Here is a 21,256-nt window from a genome sequence, read left to right as displayed (position 1 = left end):
GCGTCTGGAGCCTGTGCTCCACAACAAGAGAGGCCGCGATAGTGAGAGGCCCGCGCACTGCGATGAAGAGTAGCCCCGGCTTGCCACAACTAGAGATAGCCCTCGCACAGAAACGAAGACCCAACACAGCAAAAATAAATTAATTAATTAATAAACTCCTACCCCCAACATCTTGTTTAAAAAAAAATACCCATTAATTTAGAAAACATATGTTCAGGGACTTTCCTGGTGGCACAGCGGTTAAGAATCTGCCTGCCAAGGCAGGGGACACGGGTTCGAGCCCTGGTCCTGGAAGATCCCACATGCTGCGGAGCAACTAAGCCCATGCACCACAACTACTGAGCCTGCACTCTAGAGCCCGCGAGCCACAACTACGGAGCCTGTGTGCCACAACTACTGAAGCCTGTTCTCCTAGAGCCCGTGCTCCGCAACAAGAGAAGCCACCGCAGTAAGAAGCCCGCACACTGCAACGAAGAGTAGCCCCTGCTCGCCGCAACTAGAGAAAGCCCACATGCAGCAACGAAGACCCAACGCAGCCAAAAATAAATAAATTTATTTAAAAATATATATATATTAAAAGAAAACACGTGTTGAGTGCCTACATCATGCTAGGAAATAAGAACAACAACAAAAAAGTATAAATTTTGCTCTGGAGGAGCTTAGGCTGCAAGAAACATAGTTTCAGCAGAAAAATCATATTACAGTATGGTAGTCCAGTGACAAGAGAAAAGCCTAACTATTCTGGAACAAAGAGGGGACACCTAGCCTATGGGGGTGAACCGGAGAAGGAAGAGAGTGAGGAAAGCTCCCTGCAGGAGATGCTGGAGGTCATTTGTGCTTTAAATCACTCCTCTAAAAGGTTCAACAAGATCACCATGTAAAGGAATCCTCCACATTGTAAAACCCAATGAGCACTGTGTTCTCACCTTACTCAACTCCTCAAAAACTTACAACAGAACTGATTACTCCATCCTGCCTTAAACACTCAATTTAGTTGACATCTGGAACACTGCTCTTTTTTTTTTTTTTTGCGGTACACGGGCCTCTCACTGCTGTGGCCTCTCCCGTTGCGGAGCACAGGCTCCGGACGCGCAGGCCGAGCGGCCATGGCTCACGGGCCTAGCCGCTCCGCGGCATGTGGGATCTTCCCGGACCGGGGCACGAACCCGTGTTCCCTGCATCGGCAGGCAGACTCTCAACCACTGCGCCACCAGGGGAGCCCCTGGAACACTGCTCTTTTCGTGCTCCTCCTACCTCACTGGTTACTCCCTGGTCTCCTACTTGATCTATTTATTAACTCCGTTATTCCTCAAGGCCTGATCTCCGCTGCCTCTCTTCTCTGCCTACAAAATCTACCCAGGTGATTCTAGATTTCCCACCTCTTTATACACCACTTCTATGCTGACACCCACTGGCCCTGATCTTGTCCCTGAATGCAGTTCTCAGAATCACTACTGGCTGTTTGACAACTATCTCCGTTAGGACGACTAACAGACAACTTATACCAACCAACGGCCAAAACAGAACTCTATTCCCTACAACCCCGTCACCTACCAGAAGGAGTCCTGCTTGATTTCTCCTACTCTGCCACATCACCCATCCAGGCCTATCCATTAAGTCTTGTCGACTCTATCTCCAAACCTCTCAAAACCATGCACTGCTCTCCATCTCTAATACTGCCACGCTGCTCCAGCCTGCATCACTTCTCACGTAGAATGCTGCCAATAGCTTCATAACTGGTCTCCTTGCTTCTATGCTGGACCCCTTCTACTCCACTCTGCCCAGCAGACAGATCTGTTACAAATGTAAATCGGACCGTGTGTCTCTCCTTCTTAGATCACTTCACAATGCCTTCTCATTGCATTTGGAATAAAATCCATAGGCCTTACAAATTTTGCAAGTACCAGCCCCTCCTCACCGGGTCCTGCCTGCCTCGCCACCATCTTTCTCACTGTTCCTTCCTGCGCAGACACTGCAGCCAGACTGGTCTCCCTTCCTTCCCTTGTGTAACCAAGCACTCTCCCTGTTCCCTCTACTGGCTCCTTCTCACCATTCACCCCTCAGTGCAAGTCCAACCTCTGACAAACTTTCCTGACTGTGCTAGGGCAGGCTTCCCCAGTCATCTCTACATGTTTCCTTGAAAGAACTGGTCCAAGTCTGAACTGATCTTGTTTATTAGTTTTACTTGCTTATCATCTGCTCAACCTCCCTTTTCAGCACTTTTTCCTCTCTCAACACATAAACTCATAAAATCTCCATTAAGGGTAGAAACCTTGATTATCTATTGGTCACTGAATCCCTAGAATCAAGAATAAAGTCTAGCACATAGCAAGTGCTCAAAAACTGTGTTGAATGCATTTATCAATTTCAGAAGGGACTGAGGAGGGCTTAGGACTAGTCTCAGCCACCTGTGTAGTACAGGTGTTTGATAAAGTCAATGTATTTATGAAATCCAGAGCAAACTATCTTGAGACCTTGGTGAGAACAGCAGCTTGTCCAGTGGCTGGGGGGATGTTTTGCTACAAAATCCTCCACCACGATTTCCTTCCTCTTCATTTAGGTGATTTTCCTGCACAGAATGGTACTCTCTCCTTTCTCCCTTTCTCCCGACCTCCTTTTCTCCCTTCCTTCCTTCCTTCCTTCCTCCCTCCCTCCCCCACCTTCTACCTCTCTTTCCCCTAGCCCTCTCCCTCTCATACTGCACCTGTGTTTTCTTACAGTCTAATCTTATCTATTCCTGGCAGACTGATATTTGATATCAAGTAATGATTTCTCTGATCTAGGTCTTACAGTGGCCTTGCTTCCTAAATTGTCACAATAAGCAACTGAACAAGAACACAAATTAGCAAGCAGCATCATGCACATAAACAGGGCAAGGATAGGGTGAAGGTGGTGATGGATGAACAGGTAGACAGCGAGGTGACACATGAGAGGAAGTAAGTGTGGTGAGGCTCTGGGACTGAGACCAGGGTAGATGCCACACACATCCCACTTATCACAGCTCACAAAGGCATATGAGCAGCCATCTTTCCTATAAGCATAATAATAAGAACCTAATAATCTAAATATTTCATTTATAGGCCCAGGCACACCTCCTGGCATTGAAATTCACAAATGTATATTACAGACAACCTTAGAGACATGTTTCACTGTATCGTTCAGCCAGTTCACTCATTCTGGCAAAAGGCACCAGAACCAGTTTTCTCTGGTGACTCCATGATATAATTCAGTTTATAAAATACAATAAATTATTATTATAAAAATTTATGAAATGCAATAATATTTTATATTATTGTATATAGATTATTTTATTCAGTTTATAAAATAAAATACAGGGATAGTTCTGAGGATAACCTCAGATTCATGCAGGGTATTGTTCCTTAAGGATAAGACTGGCCAGAGCTGCACTGCCTGTCAAAGCAGCCACTAACTCCACGTGGTTACTGAGCACTTGAAGTGTGGCCGATCCAAGCTGACATGCGTAGTTAAATTCAGAATACACACCAGATTTCAAAGATTTAGAAAAAAAGTTAAAATGTCAAGAATTTTTCTATTGATTATAATCGATAATACTAAATATGATAACATTTTGATACATTGGTTAAATAAAATATGTTTTCAAATAAAATATGTCCTTAACGAAATGACTCCAAATATCCTATCTCTGTGGTTTTAAGAGTCTCCAATTTTTTTCTACTTCTACACAAGACAGTCTCTTCCCTCTAGAAACTGCTATATGCATATATTACACCATCCAGCTAGTGTTCCACCCATATTTCTTTAAAACTACCCAAAATCTTATATTATCCCTTATTTCATTTCTTAAGCAGGAAAATTCCCAAGATTTTAGTTCTTACACTGGTGCTCTTTCTACATTGCACAAAGGGGCCCTTAACTGATGCAAGCTGTCTCCAAATAACAATTTAACACTGTTACTGGAGGATTCCTTAACAAAACAAAAACCAAAAACTAACCCCGTCCATTATGATAATTCTTGCTATTTTAAATTTCCATAATTGACACGTTGATTCCAAGATATCGTCTACTCTGGGGTCTGTAACCCTCTAGGTACTTACTACAGATGACCCAATGAACGATACCACCTTTTGTTTAATTTATTACAATTTGAAAAGCCATTGTATAGAAGTGCTCTTGCTCTCAAAGAATTCATAATAACATTGCTAGGCAAGCACAGCAAGAAAAAGATTTTTAAAATGTAAAGGGGACCTGACCTCACATCTGTCAGAATGACTATCCTCAAAAAGACCACAAATGGGCTTCCCTGGTGGCGCAGTGGTTGAGAGTCCGCCTGCCGATGCAGGGAACACGGGTTCGTGCCCCGGTCCGGGAAGATCCCACATGCCACGGAGCGGCTGGGCCCTTGAGCCTGGCCGCTGAGCCTGCGCGTCCGGAGCCTGTGATCTGCAACGGGAGAGGCCACAGCAGTGAAAGGCCCGCGTACCGCAGAAAGAAAGAAAAAAAAAAAAGACCACAAATGTTGGTAAGGATGTGGAGAATAGGGAACCCTTGGACACTGTTGGTGGGAATGTAAACTAGTGCAGCCACTGTGGAAAACAGTATGGAGGTTCCTCAAAAACCTAAAAATAGAACTACCATACGATCCAGCAATCCCACTCCTGGGTATATATCTGAAAATGAAAACACTAATTCGAAAAGATACAGGCATCCCAATGTTTATAGCAGCATTATTTACAATGGACAAAATATGGAAGCAACCTAAGTGCCCATCAATAAACAAGTGGATAAAGAAGATGTGAGATACATATACATACAATGGAATACTACTCAGCCATAAAAAAGAATAAAATTTTGCCATTTGCAACAACATGGATGGACCTGGAGGATATATTATGCTTAGTGAAATAACTTGGACAGAGAAAGACTAATACTGTATGTTATTACTTATATGTGGAATCTAAAAGATAAAACAAACTAGCAAATATAACAAAAAAGAAACAGACTCACAGATATAGAGAACAATCTAGTGGTTACCAGTGGGGAGAGAGGAAGGGGGAAGGGGCAAGATAGCTGTAGGGGATTAAGAGGTACAAACTATTATATATAAAATAAATAAGCTACAAGGATATGTTGTACAGCACAGGGAACACAGCCAATATCTTATAATAACTATAAATGGAGTATAATCTATAAAAATTTTGAATCACTATTATGTCATACACCTGAAACTAATATAATATTGTAAATAAACTATACCTCAATAAAAAATAAAATAAAGAGAATCTGGAGTCAAAACTCAAGGGATAATGCCCACAACCATCACCACCACTGCATGTGGACCATCATCTTACCCCAAACAAATGCAAGGCTATAAGGATTGCCACATGGGGTACAGAGCCACATTTCTGTTAGGCAACTCTGATGAAAGGCCCGGGTGGCTCTACTTGCTCTGGAATCAACAAGACTTTTCTTTTTTTGCTAAAACCTTGATACTGTCCTTTAAAATAGACAGTATACATCTGTACACAAATGTATAGAATTATCAAAAGTTAACTCCCTCTGCCCCAAAGTGGTTTAGTTTATATGCAAAATAAAACAGCCCCCCGCAAATGTAAATACTTGCTATACTTGACATGTGCATACAATAAATCACGAGATGAAGCAGCTCTTTCACAGGGCTGGCATAAAGGAACAAATCAAAGCACTGATTGTTCTAGAAAATCTCTGTATTAGTTTCCTGTTGCAGCTGTATAAGTGACTATAAAGTTAATGGATTAAAACGACACAAATTTCTTCTCTTACACTTCTAGAAATCAGAAGTCCAAAAGGGGACTCAGTGGGTTAACACTGAAATGTCAGCTGGGCTGTGCTCCTTTCTGGAGGCCCGGGGGAGAATCCATTTCCCAGCCTTTCCCAGCTTCTTAGAGATCGCGTGCATTCCTTGGCTCGTGGCCCCCTTCCATCTTAAGCCGGCAATGGCCGTTTGAAGTTTTCCTAATGGTGCCAACTCTCTGATTCTGACTCTTCTCTTTCACTTTTCCACTTATAAGGACCCTTGTGATTACATTGGGTCTACCCAGATCACCCAGGATAGTCTCCGTACCTTAAGTCAGCTGATTAGCAACCTTAATCCCTCCTTGCCGAGTAACATAACAGGTTCATAGTTTCTGGGGATTAGGATGTGAACATCTTTGGGGTACCATTATTCTGCCTACCACCATCTCCAAGAGTAACTAGAAAACATTCAAAGAAACCTCACACGTGCAAGCTATTCTCCTCCAATAAGGATTTTTAAATATTTTCATTTACAATGGGTGAAAGCCCTAAAACTTAAAAAAATAAGTAACATTAAAGCAGCAGGAGGACTTCCCTGGTGGTGCAGTGGTTAAGAATCTGCCTGCTAAGGCAGGGGACACGGGTTCGATCCCAGGTCTGGGAAAATCCCACATGCCACGGAGCAACTAAACCCGTGCGCCACAACTACTCAGCCTGTGCTGTAGAGCCTGTGAGCCACAACTACTGAGCCCATGTGCCACAACCACTGAAGTCCGCGCACCTTAGAGCCCGTGCTCCACAGCAAGAGAAGCCACTGCAATGAGAAGCCCGCGCACCACAGCGAAGAGTAGCCCCCGCTCGCCGCAACGAGAGAAAGCCCGTGCCCAGCAATGAAGACCCAACACAGCCATAAATAAATAATTTTTTTAAAAAATTGAGAACTCAAAAAATATGTTAAAAAAAAAACAAAGCAGCAGGAATAGGTTGCAGCTGAGTGTCTGATCAGGGGATTGGGAGAATGAAGGCACTGCTCCTTTCCCAGACACAACACCAGGCCTGATTGAGCACTCACAAGCTTTTTGAGAGAAATGTTTGACAATACTGTATCATCAATACATTTCAATAGCAACACTGAAATATATGGCCTAGCTGTAGTCCTCCACACGGTAAATCATAAGGAGGTGATAGCATGTGTGGACAGGTGTGATGTTCCCTTTGCTAAAACTGCATGTGCAAGGATAAAATGAGGCCCAAGGTGTGAGATACATGCTAGATTCTACAAACGACAGTGCCTCATACTAGCTGTGTGACCTTAGGCAAGTGACTTAACTTCTCTGTGTCTCAAAAGAGGATTCTTAAAATGGGGATAATAATATCTGTCGCAGAGTGTTTAAGGAGGAAGAGATGAGTATAAGAGTTCTACGTGCTCAGAACAAACCCTGGCATATAGCGAATGCTTTAAGTATTTGGAAAATAAAATTGTAAATGTTCCTGCTTTGCTGCTTATAACTTTGCCAACCAAACTATACACCAAGGAGTGTACCTCTCAGCACTAGCTAACCCATCACAGAGGATATGATATCATATATATATACACACATAAATATTGATTTAACAGAAACAATGCCCTTTGTTGCTACTAAAGTTTGGTAGCAACTACTGGGGCAGTAATAACTGGATGGTTAAATAACTTGCAGATCAAATGCAAATCTCACAAAACAGTAGCGGCTGTGTTAGATAGACCGTCTCAGGGCCTCCTAAAGAAAGATGTAGAGCATACTGTCCGGGGAGGACAGTAGGGTCTGTGATTCTTAATGGCCCCGCATTTTCTGGGACAGTGGTGCTCATGGTACAATACTCCGCAGAAGGCTGAGCTTTGTGAGGGACGGTGGCAGTTATGCTCACCAGCGCCACCAGCATCTGCTGAGAGGGCTGGCACACTGTGATGGCAGCTTTGAAAGCTTTTCAGCATTCACAGCTGATGTTATATACTTCTTACGAAAGTTCTTGAATCCAATGGCAGTGGACGACCAATTTTAATAATTTTATTTTAACCCTGAAGGAAGGGAGGAGGAGAGAGGGATAGGACCCAGATCCTACCAATGCAGGCAAGATGTAACAAATGGCTACTAGGTTACAAGAAAAATACACTACCTTCATGAGAAATAATGAGAAACAATTTGATTTGGGGGACAACAGGAATGAACCCTTTGTTTTAAAAGTTAGAAATATAGTCTATATGCAAAAAGTAATAGCTGAGGGCTTCCCTGGTGGCGCAGTGGTTAAGAACCCGCCTCCCAATGCAGGGGACACGGGTTCGAGCCCTGGTCCGGGAAGATCCCACATGCCACGGAGCAACTAAGCCCGTGCGCCACAACTTCTGAGCCTGTGCTCTAGAGCCCACAAGCCACAACTACTGAGCCCATGTGCCGCAACTACTGAAACCCACGCACCTAGAGCCCGTGCTCCACAGCAAGAGAAGCCACCACAATGAGAAGCCCGCGCACCGCAATGAAGAGTAGCCCCTGCTCGCCACAACTAGAGAAAGCCCACGCTCAGCATAAGACCCAATGCAACCAAAAATAAATAATTAATAAATAAATATTTTTTAAAAAGTAATAGCTGAGCCACCAAATATTAACTATGAACCAAGCATTATCCTCAGTGTTTTACACATTTAAAGTAATATAATTCATTATCACCTTAGGAAGTAAAAACTATCTTATTCCCATTTCACAGCCAGGAAATGGAGGTTCATCAGAGGAAGTTGCTCAGGTCACCTAGTGGTGAGGGATGTTGCTGGGACTCAAGTCCAAGTGTGGCCCGAGTAAGCCTATGGGCCTTCATCTCTCTGGCATTACTTCATGGCCTGAAGCAGCACAGACCAGAGAAGCGTTCCAGAGATGGGTGGTAGACATACAATCCCATATCAAAATATGTACCCCCCCTCAAACCTGCTGTATCTCCAAAGCTAGCGGAGAGATTACAGAAAGCCTAGGGGATACTGGGCAGTGCGTGGGCAAGAGAATCGGCTGCCCCTGGCTTCAAAACCCTGCTCTTCTTCTCACCAGCTCTGCAGCGTTGAGTATGTTAACCTCTCTAAATTGCTTCCCTACTTCCACAGTGGAGATAACACAATTTCTATTTTGCAGGGCTGTCTGAAGATAGAGAATTTGATTTAATCTCCTCTAGAACCTATCTCAGAGTATCTACCATTATCTAACCATGGCTATTTTACTGCGCTATCTCCAGCGTCTGTGTTTGGTGAAGCTTGGAGAACCAACTCAAGCGTTTGGCGGCTCTGTTTTAAAGGCTTAGCTTCATTTTCAACTCCTGCTGCCAGTCTTTTCCTGAAAGGTCTTCACTTCTCACTGGAAGTGGGCTGCTATCTAGAGGTATCCCTCCTTGGCATACCAATTAGCTAAGTGATCCCTAATCCAAAACCACTTTAACCCTTTTCCCTACTCCCTAAATGCAAACTCATTCCTTCACATTTTCTCTAGTTAGATCAGACGACCTACTTAAAGTACTCCCAGGTAAGGAAAAGCATCCTTAACCCATCTGGGTGGGGTGCATGTTAAGAGGGGCTTCCCAGGATGATTCTCATCAACAGAGCAGGGAAGAGAGGCCCGGAACATGCATTTTCACCCCTGGCAGGCCAGACCCTACAGGATCACAGGTGACCCCAGTTTCAACAGCAGGAGCCAATTCCCAGCAAGCCTTGGGATTAGGTACTACCTTCCAAGGGACACAGAGTCTGCCTTTGGCACATCTGCATCTTCCTACAGTTGTTTCCCCACCTCCAGGGCTACTCCTCCCTTCAGTCCCTCCCATTTGTGGAAAAGCTTTTCAGAAGTTTAACTCTTATCGCGTATTTTGCATTTCTAATCATCTTAATTGAAAAGAGGTCATTAAATTCCCAAGGTAGGGGACTTCCCTGGGCCAGCAGTCAAGAGCTTCCACTGCAGGGGGCGGGTTCGATCCCTGGTCAGGGAACTAAGGTCCCGCATACTGCGTGGTGTGGCCAAAAATAAAATAAATTCCAGAAGTGGATACTCATCCCCTAGTTTTCCATAAATATGATGCCTCCAGGTCCACAGTTTCAACTGGATAGCAATTTGCCCTTATACAGGTACTCATCGAGCACTTTCTCGGTATAGGCAAGTCCTGCCCGGTAAACTCAGAGTTAAGGATGCCCTAAGGTGAGTATTTCAGCTCAAGGTCTCAATTTTGCCTGAGGCCAGCCCTAACACTTGGGTATTTCTCTTTCCACAGTCAAATGTATTACCCTAAAGGAAGCTCAGCACAGCTACTACCAGGCGGAGAAATGACACTTACCTGAAGGTCCCTTCCAGAGCCTTTCACTTCATCTGACTTTTAGTAGCTAGCTGTCTTTTCTGACAACTGTGGCTTCAAAATTATCTTTCATCTCCTTTTATTCCCTCCTCTTTAACAATTTTAGTATGGTGGTTTTATTCTTTTTAAATAGTACAAGGGGTCTACTGGGAGAAAAGATGTAAATATAAGACAAACACTCAATCCAGTTAATGCTGCTTTTAAAAAAACGATCTAAGAACATGCACAAGTTTGTTTGAAAGTTTTAAGTGGCACTATCAATCTAAAGACACAAAATTGTAAGGCTGAATTTTAAACTGTAAGCAAATCATCAAATTAGGGTTTGACAGTAGGGAAAACCGATCAGCAAATAACTGATTAACCTATTTATACTGCAATTTTATTAGCTGTTTTTTAAATTCTGCTTTGAATTAAAAGTCATTGTTAGGAATTAACAAATTGAACTTATCTGGGTTTCTGTATGAAGAGGCTGAATTGAACAGTACTCATATTCCAACATCCTTTATCAAAACCATGAGGATAAAATAACCAGCATTGGATATGGAAATATAAACCCAAAGCAAAATTAAAAGTTTGACTTGGGACTTCCCTGGTGGTCCGGTGGTTAAGAATCCGCCTTCCTAGCGATTATCATACTAAGCGAAGTAAGTCAGAAAGAGAGACAAACACTTATACGTGGAATCTAAAATACAACACAAGTGAACATACCTATGAAACAGAAACAGACTCACAGACATAGAGAACAGACTTGTGGTTGCCAAGGGGGAGGGAAGGTTTGGGAGTTTGGGATTAGCATTTGTGAACTATTATATACAGGATGGATAGACCACAAAGTCCTACTGTAGAGCACAGGGAACTATATTCAATATCCTGTGATAAACCATAATGGAAAACAATATGAAAAAGAATATATACATATAACTGAGTCACTTTGCTGTACAGCAGAAATTAACACAACACTGTAAATCAACTATACTTCAATAAAATTTTTTTTAAAAATTTCTTTTCTGCCTGGCAAAATCAGCACTGCTCCATTCTGCTATATTTCCCCATAAAAGAAGTTCAGCTTTATGTCTAATAACAATAATACAAACACAAATAGTTGTTAAGAAAGGCTCTGTGTTCCGTTTTCATCATAAATCCCTTGCGTAATGAGCTACTGACCTATTGCGCCCCTCCATAGAGAATGTTGATCCTATTGCTGAAATCTTATGAGAAACACTAAAGGAACAGAAATTATAACAAATTTGAAAGAGAAAGGAGAAAGTTTCTAATTCTGAATATGGTGAAAAAAAAGGCAGATAAATTAAAGATCATAATTCGCTTTTTAAAATGACTAAAATAATCATGGATTGCACACATATATAGTTAGAAGGATACTTATTGCAGAGTTGCTTAAAATAGTGAAAACTGGAAACAAACTAACTGTCCAACGATAAGGGATTGGTTAAGTTGAGATGCAGCCATTCAGTAGAAAACTATAAAAGACGCTGTTTAAGCATATTTTAGTGATATAGAGGCATCCATATTTGGGTGAAAAAAAAAAGTTAGAGAACAGTATGTAGGAACAAACCCGGTTTTGTAGAGAATAATTTTCTAGCTGTGTAACTTCAGGTAAGTTCCTTAATTTCCTTAAAGCAGTTTTTTTCCTCCATAATTGTACCTACCTCATAGGTTAGAGTGAGGATAACATGAGATTCTCTGTATAAAGTAACTGGCATATAGCACTTACCAAAGTAAGTGCTATACATGTTAGCTCTTGATGTTGTATGTTCATAGCGGTGAGAAAGCATTTGAGGATATAACACTAAGTAATTTTCTGGGTGGCGGCTGATTTGTTTACCTTGTACTTTTAAACCTCCACAAGTAAGAAACTGAAATATTACACTATTCACATACAGTGATTATTCTCTTAAAAATCTACGACGGTGCTTTCTTTGCTCACAGTAAATAAATCTTGGCTGAACTGATTTTACCCTTCAGATTTCATTTAACCAAGTTTGCTCTGATATGGTTAAAATTATTTGACTTGGGACTTCGCAGGCAGTCCAGTGGTTAAGGCTTCACCTTCCAATGCAGGGGGTGCAGGTTCGATCCCTGGTAGGGGAGCTAATATCCCACATGCCTCTTAGCCAAAAAACCAAAACATAAAACAGAAGCAATATTGTAACAAAATTCAATAAAGACTTTTAAAAAATGGTCACATAAAAAAAAAAAAAAGGACTTCCCTGGTGGCACAGCAGTTAAGAATCCGCCTGCCGATGCAGGGGACACAGGTTCAAGCCCTTGTCTGGGAAGATCCCACATGCCGCGGAGCAACTAAGCCTGTGAGCCACAACTACCAAAGCCCACGTGCTTAGAGCGGGTGCTCCACAACAAGAGAAGCTACCGCAGTGGGAAGCCCACGTACCACAACGAAGAGTAGCCCCCGCTCACCACAACCAGAGAAAGCCCGCACGCAGCAATGAAGACCCAACACAGCCAAAAATTAAAATAAAATAAAATAAATTTATTTTTAAAATACTTGACTCCATGGCCGCTGAGCCTGCGCGTCTGGAGCCTGTGCTCCGCAACAGGAGAGGCCACAGCAGTGAGAGGCCCGTGTACCGCAAAAAAAAAAATTGACTTAAGGGCTAAATTTGTCTATATAATACTGTTATTGGGTAAAGCAAGGCATACGTGCATGGTTCAGGCATACGTGCATGGTTCAGCCTCAAAACTTATGAGACCCAGTTCACTAGAAAGCCAGCAGATCTCAAATTATCAGTGGGAGGCAGCCTATCATAGCCTAATCATTTCTGGTGTCCTCCCAAGTCCCTTCCTCTCTCCTTCTTTTTGACTCTTTTCCTCTCCATAATCAAAGCCTAGGGGCTCTTTCTACCAGTCTTTAAGCCAGTTACAGTGCCTCCTTCATGTTAGCGTTGCTAGTACCCAGCATAGTGGCTGGAATATAGTAGCTGCTCACTAAACATTCACCAACTGAATAAATATCTGATAGTAGTAGTTCACAATGGAGGCTTCAAATCCCTCATAAGGGAATTAGATAAAGGTGGATAGGCTACTCTTATCTGAAACTGTCTAGAATTCTCGGTAATTCTTCCTTAAGAAAAGAAAACAAACAACATTTCACTTTAACGTATCACTTTTTTAAAAGTTCTCATTTGTATTCCATTGTCTATTTTAATAGATGTAAGATTATTTCTATGTTTTTCCCTATATTTTGTTTAAAGTCCCACAAGAATTCCAGAGAGTTTAATTGCTCAGAGAAACACAGCCAGTAAGTTACCACCCGGATAGCCTTAGGTCTTCTGGATTCTGATGCCCAAGATCTCTGCATCACACTGTGGAAAAAAACATTCCCTGTAACCTTTGACCCTAAAAGTTGTTGCAGATATAAGGTAAGAACAAATGTTTTCAGTAACACCTGAGCAAATGCTCCCTATCCCTCCAACTGTCTCCTAGGGGTTTTTATAAGATTCCGTGAAAACCCAAAGGTGTCCAAGTGTTTCCCTCCACGTTCAAAAGTCAACCAGCTTTACTGAAAAATGAAACTAGAGAAACCAAATTAAACATTAACTCGTTAAAAAACACTTCAACCAGAAGACTACTGTGAAGTAAGGCCAGCAGCAAACCAAGGAAAGGGCTACAATTTTGTCCTGCGTATTTTTTTAAAAGGCAAAAAAACAAGTTAAGGGTAAAGTTAGAGACTTATCCACACATCCTTTCTTCCTCCAAATTCCATTTGTCACTTTCAGCCACTGCTCTGACTCTGTTTAGTGAATGGCAGTTCCCCTGGTATGGGGTGGGAACCTGAACTCTTTCAGGTATCCACACAGAAGTGTTGAACTTACTTCACACTCTGAGGAACTTGCCAAAGGATTTCACACCCTAAACCTCAACCCACCACGTTTGTAAGTAGGAAATTCTGTGGAAATTAACTGGTGATTATCTAAGCCAGCTGGAACACACTATTTATATATAAACAGTTAAAATTTGTTGAGGTCTGCTTTGTGCCAGACATTATGATAGGTCTTCTAAGGTTTAACTCTCATTATTATCCTCTGAAGTTGTTACAGTCCCATTTTACTAGTTCAGAGTGTTTAATGCGACTGAGAACCCACCATTAACAGATGTGACTAGGATTGAAACCAAGGATTTGGAAAGTTAAGTTCAAAATCCACGCCCACCTAGAGGCACTAAACAATTGAATCTCTTCAAAAATTTAACATACATGTCAAAACGATCCTAAGGTCGTATTAGAGCAAGCAAGATGAAATAGAAGAATGGCAGAGGCTGATATATAAAAATTACAGGACATAACGTTTGAGTTGTTTCAAGACGTAGCCACGGGCTATTAACCATCCATACCTCAGAGAAGTAGACGGGTCCAGTCGCACCTATCTGCGCTGAAACACCAAGCCTCCCTTTCCTTAAGGGTAGTAGCTTTGGAATGCCAAACGTGTAAACGTTTCAGCGTGGGCAGCCCAGAGCTGGGTTCTTACCGTTCACACATCATCAGTAAGTGCCTCTCAAAAAAGCTTAAAGACAGTCCCTCCTCCACCTCCTTTGAACTAAAGTCCTGACCTCCAGAGTGGCTCAGGACAATCTATGGTTCAGTCTGTGTCCTTTCAACGTCAGGACCGAGTGACCCGCAATGGTTGCAAATGAATGAGATGAATGCTCAGAGCGTGGAGACGAAGCCACACGTCCATCCTCTCTATCAGGCAAAATCAGGGAAGGATGCCTTGGGGCGGGGCGCGTGGGAGCCGAATTAGAGCCACGTCCGCGTTCGCAGTCCACCATGCCCTCCCCGCGCTGCGCCCGCCGCACGGCTTTCCAGCCCATCCTCCTCCCCGGCCCCTCCGGCGCTCCTTACCCGCTCTCACCTGGGGCTCCAGACCTTCCCGGCCGGACGCACCAGCTCCCGGGCCCGGGATCTGCTAGCGGACGGAGCCCGCTGCCGCAGCCGCAGCCGCAGCCGCCCCCGGCCGAAGCCGCTGTAAAGTTTGCTCGGGGTCTCGCCCTCTCCTGCCTCGGCCCTGCCAGGGAAGCACCTCCCGGGTCGCTCCCGCGGCTGCCGCTTCCGAGGCCGCTCTCGGCGGCGCTGCAGCACCGGCCGGGCTCTGGCTGCCGAGGACGGCTCCTTGCGCGCGGAGGGCGGGGTCTCCCCGCTCAGCCCGCGCCGCGGCGCTCGGTGTTTACCGCGGCCCCGCGGCCCGCTCTCCCCGCCCGCCGCCCTGCGCGCTCCTGACATCATTCATTCTCTCACACCCTTGCCCGCCCACTCCGTTTCCAAACAGTGACTCACCCGGCGGCGCCCGCTCCCGCTGCTGTGGCTCTCCAGGCGCAGAGCGGAGCTCGAAAAACCGGTGCGACTTCTTGAGAAGTGAACCCTCAGCCGCGGCTCTCTGCTCCCAGCCGTTAAAGGTGCAGGGAAGGAGGGGCTTGGCAGGCGGGGCAGATTGGCTCAGCGGGGAAAGGCTGGAGCGGACCTCCCTGAATGGTGACAGAGAACAATCTGGGAAAGTTCTTACGGTGCCACTCCCTGCAACTTTCAAGGGTGGGGCCGGGAAGAGATCCCCCCACAGCCGCACGTTGCCTTTCTCGGAAACGGCTTCCTGACGTCGGTGTGAGTGGGCTTGGGGCACCAGCGGTTATTCACTAGGTATTGCCTTGGCCTGGGTCAAAGAGTGGGTTTCCAGACCTCAAAGGATTGCTGGGCAGGATTAGTCATGGGTCCGCACGATGGTAACTCTAGGTGAGAGCTGGAAGGGTTCACCAAGTTAATAAGGCTACTAATACTTTCCCTTAGGTGACTAACCACCATGTCATATGTCCTGTTAATTGATTTGCTTCTCATTAAGGATAGAAAACAGAAACCAAAATGAACAGTGAGAGAGTAGTTCTTTGCTCAGCGGAACACTGCGCTTTTCCGCAGCTTTTCGAGAGCACAAGACGGCGGTGTGAGATTTCTCTGATGAGCTCAGCAGTTATGTTTTTAGAAGGGGTGTTGCCTTCTTTAAAATCGTCAAGGCTCTACACTTTTTGGAGTTGCTATTCATACACCTGCTGGGCAGTTTTCAAAGTAAACGATGGCTGCCTCGGATTCTAACTAGGATGAATCAGAGGGAATTTGGTCAAATTCTTATTGAATTTAACTGACAGATATGTTTTATGTTAATTTCTACTTTCGGACAGGGTAATTATGCTTAGGATTTGCACTGACTTATGGGTGATTACATATAGTCAACAAAAATAATCAAGAGACATGTCTGGGTGCTCAGTGCAGAAATCATGGAGGTAAACAATCATCTGTTTATGATAATTCAACAGGATGGTAACAGAAAAACAAACAAACAAAAAACACAAAAAAAAAACCTTGCAGGACAGTCCCAAAACAGACAACTGTATGATGTCACTACAGGAGTTTCCCTGAAATGAAAACATTGCTGAGTTAACCAGAGGTTCAACATCATTGTTGTGGAAAATGTACATCAAGGTACAGAAAGGTAACAACCCAGAACACCAACAATTGAAATTTATTTCACTTGGGTTTATGTTTCCTTTTCAATAGGAGTTCGTTTTTTACAAAACCCAGGCATTTTGCCCAGAAGGCACTAGCAAATGGATTGGTTTGCTAGGATGTAAAGTAAATAGAAATTCAAACCAACAGTTTTTATAGACCATCACAGATGTAATCAGAGGCTTGGGTGTCCTGTCCGCTGGTAACACAGAAGGACTAGATTCAAATGTGTAGCCACAGGAAAGTTTGAGTGAATATCCCACCTACTCCCTACTTTATGACCCAAATGTTCAGGCATTATGGAGATATGTTTAAGTAAGATTTTCTACAGATCTCAGAAAATGATATTGTGGGCTTTGGGGTCTGTGCACATGGGTGAAGTCAAGAAGCTCAAAAGAAGGCCTCCCATCCTATGTGTCTTATTGCAGATGTAAATCCTGCAGCTCTATCATACAAAGGTCTCCGTCTGTATGAGAGGCTGTTTAATGGGTAGTTTTAAATTTGCAGTTACTATTATGTCTCAGTTTAAATATTGTGAAATAAATAATTACGTGATTTTATTATACCACTTAAATATACCCCAGTAAATGTAATATTGAATAATATAATTGTGATTGAGTTCCATGAAGTTTTTCCATTCTACTCATTATCAACATATGAGAAAGCAAATTATTCATCTTAATTTCCATGTTTTGAAAAACACTGATTGATTGTCTCACAGAAAGAGGTGATTTTTTTTTCAACTGAACTTTTTGTTCATACAACATATCAAAGTTTACTAAGTCCCTGATTAATCACCTTCCGAAAATAATAATGCTGAATGTTCTAAAGGAGAGATAGGGCTGACAGTTGTGTTCCTGTCAATTTTTTTTCTAAACCAGTACATGCTGTAAAGTGAGTTTTACATATATTTCTTTGGTATGATACAACATACTGGTTAAGTTAGGAAAACATACATATCTGTAGTACTTACCTGCTCTTATAATAACTCCTACTCTAGATGTACCTAAGTCATTGACTCAAGCAACAAATGTTTATTGAGTTCCCACTTTGTGCCCACATTGTTTGTCTAAGAATCACCATGTGCATCTTCTAAACATATGTCTCAGCAATGGGAATGTTTGCTTTTTTAGAAAAATTACCTGAGGATGTTTATAATTATTTATAATTTCCCCAGGGTCCAGTGCCTGGCATGTAATTATTCAGTGAGTGAAATAAATGAATGAACAAGCCTCAAAGAACAAACTAATAGTGAAGTAATCCCATGTTATGAGATACTATATAGGCAATGGAAAAAAAAAAGAATAAGATAGTTCCATAGGCTCTTAGAAAACTCTGTGTTAAGTGAAAAATATGAGTTGATGAGAAATATATTCACACACTCAATTTTTATGAATCAAACATAACTTCCGGGACTTCCCTGGTGGCACAGTGGTTAAGAATCCTTCTGCCAATGCAGGGGACACGGGTTCGATCCCTGAACCAGGAAGATCCCACATGCCACGGAGCAACTAAGACCGTGCGCCACAAGTACTGAGCCCACGTGCCACAACTATTGAAGCCTGCACACCTAGAGCCCGAGCTCTGCAACAAGAGAAGCCACCGCAATGAGAAACCCGTGCACCGCAACAAAGAGTAGCCCCCACTTGCCACAACTAGAGAAAACCCACGCACAGCAACGAAGACCCAACACAGCCAAAAATAAATAAAATTTTAAAAGCAAAAAAAAAAAAACCCATAACTTCCCACAGCTTCCCTTGTGGCGCAGTGGTTAAGAATCCGCCTGCCAATGCAGGGGACGTGGGTTCAAGCCCTGGTCCAGGAAGATCCCAGGTGCTGTGGAGCAACTAAGCCCATGCGCCACAACTACTGAGCCTGTGCTCTAGAGCCCGTGAGCCACAACTACTGAAGCCTGCGCGCCTAAAGCCCATGCTCCACAACAAGAAAAGCCACCACAATGAGAAGCCCGCACACTGCAATGAAGAGCAGCCCCCTCTGGCCGCAACTAGAAGAAAGCCCGCACGTAGCAACTAAGACCCAAGGTAGCCAAAAAGAAAACATTTTTTAAAAAAGGAGGAAGACAGGTTTAAAAAAAAAAAACAAAACTTCCCCCCAAAAAATCCAGAATCAAACTATATATTACCTCTTGCAATGAGATACAGTCAGCCCTCTGTATCTGCAGGTTCTGTAGCCTCTGATGCAACCAAGATCAAAAATATTCAGAAAAAGATTCCAGGAAATTCCAAAAAGCAAAACTTTGAGTGCCAGCAATTATTTAGATAGCATTTACATTGTATTAGATATTGTAAGTAATCTAAAGACGATTTAAAGTATATAGGAGGGTGTGCATAGGTTATATGCAAAATCTTTGCCATTTAATATAAGGGATTTGAGCATCCATGGATTTTGGTATCACCAGGGTCCTGGAACCAATACCCTGCAGATACTGAGGGCACCTGTATAGAAGGTAAGAAAGTGAGGGGGAAACTAGTATTTCTGGACTATTTTTCAATAAGACATATTACTTTTGAAATCAAAAATGACAACACAAGCAATATTACAACTGAGAAGGCAGTAATACGAGTCCATGACATAAGGAAGCTTACTGTCTAGTTGGAGAGATAATAACACCCAGAACAATAGAGATTAAGGCTGATCACCCTCTGAATTTGGGGTTTCAGATATTTATTCTGTGCCAGGTCCATCCAAAGAGCAAACACCTACCATTTATTGAGTACTTATTGTATGCCGGGGACTGTGCAAATTGCTTTACCTATATTATCTCATTTAACAATTTCAGCAACAATCTGAGATAGGTACTCATAATGCCCTTCTCTTCATATAAGGTAACCAAAGAAAAGAGAGATTGCCATTTTTTGGAGATCACATCCAAGTAAGTAGCATCATGGGAATTCCCTGGCAGTCCAGTGGTTAAAAAAAAAAAAAAAAAAAAAAAAAAAAAAGTAAGTGGCATCATTGGGACATAAAACCAGGGTCTTCTGGCCTAAAGTTCATGCTTTTAGCCACTATTCCTTAAATTGCATCCACACTGAGTGTTGTGCATGGCGCTTCTGCACACGATCTCGGAGCTGAGGGGTCAGGCCCGGCTCTTTCATGCTAGGAGCTGTGGTGTGAAGGGTCGTTGATGCAAGGCCTCTGCGTGCGGCACCCTGTGAGCAAGTGAAACTAGACCAAGCGCGCAAGAAGAGGTTAAGACCTTATCACCTGGATTCCATCTTATTTTTCCTGGGAACCTCAGTGGACTTTTTGCCTGTGACTAATAAGAGGTCCAGTCACAGGCCAAATGGACTTCACTCCAATGCCATGCCAATTGTGGGCAGCAAGAAATGGAGCCACGGCTGCAGGAATTCACCAAGCCTTCTCCAGGCTGGCCAAGCAGGGCAGTTCTTGCCACCCTGGAGTGTGAAATTGCGGAGCCAACAATAAACTGACAAGGTCCAGCGCAGTCAGAGTTGAGCCGATGCAATTATGAAATAAACCCGTTTTGAAAGTGTGTTGTCCAGCTGCCGCTACAGCTGAGTCTTTTCACGAATAGCAAACTCTTGACCATTTCTTGCATGTTCATACCCCCGCATGAGAAGTGGACATCCATAATCTGTGAAAGGATTCCAAAGTGAAATTGACACCATTGCACTGAAAATCTAGGCTATTGAAACCTAGACAGTCCTGGTTGGGGAGGGGGCAGAGTTATTATTATTTAGAAAAAACAACAACAGCTGTTTAATGATACCTTAGGAATTAGAAAAATTTCATGATTTGCCAAGATGAGCCAAATGTTGTGACACATTAAACACTGACATTGAAACATGCTCTAAAAAAAAAAAATTGCATCCACACTGATATAACTCTTTTGATGTAACAATACTCTTACTTTGGTTTTTAAAACATGTTTATTTTAAACTAATTTTAAAAATAAGGTAATAGGGGCTTCCCTGGTGGCGCAGTGGTTGAGAGTCCGCCTGCCAATGCAGGGGACACGGGTTTGTGCCCCGGTCCGGGAGGATCCTACATGCCGCGGAGCGGCTGGTCCCATGAGCCATGGCCGCTGAGCCTGCGCATCCGGAGCCTGTGCTCCGCAACGGGAGAGGCCACAGCAGTGAGAGGCCCGCATATCGCCAAAAATAAATAAATAAATAAATAATAAAATAAAATAAGGTAATAGTACCATACTATGCTGCTATTGGAAAATGAAGAAAAAATGTAAACACTGTTAATATTTTGGTGTCCAGTCTCCTTCCCTTAGATTTCCATTGTTTAAGATAATTTCAACAACAGCATACAAGTTATTCTTATTCTGATTTTTTTTAAAAAAATGAGCACTGTATCATATGCTCTTTCCTCAAGATTATTACTTTAGTGGCTGGAAGGTATGCCAAAAATATATATATATGCTTGTACATGTATGTGTGTGCACTGAACTTGGTCTCTCTGAAATCTGGTAGTCTAGTTCTTCATTGGGGAGCAATTTAGTTTAATATTTTAATATTTTTCTACTAATGAAAATCCTTGGGCTATCTTTTTTAGAGTTAGTACTACTACACTATCTATACAAATGTTCTATATTAAATGAAAGTGTTTTGGATATTCAGAAGAGTAAATGAA

At 42.9% G+C, this 21,256-nt stretch overlaps 1 protein-coding gene across 4 annotated transcripts in view; it reads right to left on the bottom strand.

Annotated features, from left to right (window-relative positions):
* The window catches only part of SGMS2 (sphingomyelin synthase 2), a 117,330-nt gene extending 101,987 nt beyond the window's left edge, over positions 1-15,343 (bottom strand). For 3 of the 4 annotated variants that reach the window (XR_003002851.1, XM_024741919.1, XM_024741926.1), the window contains exon 1: positions 14,997-15,343. The gene's annotated coding sequence lies outside the window, so the exon portion shown is untranslated. Of the gene's footprint in view, positions 1-14,986 lie in introns of all 4 variants that reach the window. The other variant, XM_024741927.1, reaches the window with a different exon arrangement.
* Between the last annotated feature and the right edge of the window lie 5,913 nt (positions 15,344-21,256).

This window comes from Neophocaena asiaeorientalis, unplaced genomic scaffold (genome assembly GCF_003031525.2).
Source record: "Neophocaena asiaeorientalis asiaeorientalis breed wild unplaced genomic scaffold, Neophocaena_asiaeorientalis_V1.1 scaffold534, whole genome shotgun sequence".
NCBI lineage: Eukaryota > Metazoa > Chordata > Mammalia > Artiodactyla > Phocoenidae > Neophocaena > Neophocaena asiaeorientalis.
The sequence above is the reverse complement of the archived record's forward strand: the minus strand, read 5'-3'. Positions and strand labels throughout refer to the sequence as shown.